Here is a 1,727-nt window from a genome sequence, read left to right as displayed (position 1 = left end):
TTTGAATGGGACAGAATTTACAAGAGAATTACTGTCTGGGCACCAGAAATGGATGATACCACAAGCAAATCTCAGCATCATAGGATTTGAGCACTGAAATGGGAAAATGAACAAACTGAGGTAAGCAGTTTACCACGCTAGTAATGGAGAAAACCAAACAAAACTTTACACTAGAGGTTTTCTGGATGTTGGAGCTCCCCCCACTTACCCCCGACACACCAGGACACGGTTTTTCTGCTATGTCTGTGCCTATGATCATCCACCCACCACAGGGTTCAGCCAGGGGGGGTGGCACTAAATAAGATCCACTCCAGAGAAAATCAGGCTCTATTCCTATCTAGGCCTCTTGATCTGATCTTGTTTTGCTGTTTTCCCTTCTTATAAGGGTGCACAAGCCTAAGAAACAAAGAAACCTCAAGTATCCTCTACTTCTAACATCCTGAAAATACAGAAGCACCGTGCAATACCCTGCTCCTCTTTACTGTTTTTTTTTCCTACTCTCCCATCCAACATCCAAGGCTTCCTTGCCCATGATGTTTCTCTTTCTTTTTTTTTTTTTTTTTTTCCTCCCTTGGGAATGGAGGGAGCTCATGAACAGAAAGCTCACCCAATCCTATGTCACTTTCCAGAGGTTAGATGAATAAATGCAGAGTAAATACGGAGTTGCATTCCATATGCTATTGGTCATTTCTTCAGTCCCCAGTAAAGACTTTGGAAAGAAGGAAATGAGGCAGGGAATGGGGAAATCCCAGAATCAGGCTGAGGCCAGACTTTCTTACAGTGTCAGGGAAGGAAATGTGCTCACACACATCTTCTAGCATGTTCTCTTTTCCCCGTATCTCACTACTTTCCACCAGGCCAGGACTTGATCCCAGCTAGATAAACACAAGCCTTTGGGTCTTATCTGACACACCGTTGAGGCTTCTTACTCTTGAGTGAAAAGGCTTCCAAATCTGTTAATAGATACAGCCAACTTTTACTCAGCTGCCCAATCAAGGAACAAACAAGCAAAAAGTAGTTAACATTTACATAACCTTTTCACATGCTTGATTTCATTAAAGATATCTGCATGTCTAACTTCCCTTTCCATTCTATGAACATTTATCTATGGAGTGCCTACTATATGCCAGGGGCTGTCTCTGTGACACATACATATTTAACATGCCATTGATCTGATTGCTAACTGAAAGCCCTTTTTATCCTGCCTCCCAATTTCAGCTGTCACAGCCTGTCAAAATTGCTATTCTCTCTGGTATTTATGGTCAAAGGAGTCATTACTAGTTATCATGAGGCCATCTGTACAGTGTCACTGGATAGTGACACAAAGCCTCTGTTCAAACGATAAGATGCTCCATCTTGCAAGATAGATATTAATGCCACTAAATCCGTCTTCAATATTCCCAAACAAGAACATTTGTAATAGCTATTATATTTGTGCAATAGCATGAAGAGAGGGTATAGCACATTATTATCAAGGACTGCCCATTACGGTAGAATTACGATAGTATAACAAGCAGAAAATAGATTACCTTTTCTATTTTTAATGTTGTACTTTATATACTTGGACAGACAAGTCCTGTCCGGAGGTGGTTACAGTGGTCAGGCATGTAGTATAATTTCACAGGGCTATGAGGATCTCCTGTGGGCTTTTGGCTAGATGTTAACCCTTTAATTTAATGGAGTGATTTCCAACAATGATGGCACATTGGAATTGTGTGGAGCAGCCT

This window comes from Propithecus coquereli, unplaced genomic scaffold, assembly GCF_000956105.1.
Source record: "Propithecus coquereli isolate 6110/MARCELLA unplaced genomic scaffold, Pcoq_1.0 Scaffold54, whole genome shotgun sequence".
Lineage (NCBI taxonomy): Eukaryota > Metazoa > Chordata > Mammalia > Primates > Indriidae > Propithecus > Propithecus coquereli.
Note: the sequence above shows the minus strand (reverse complement) of the source record.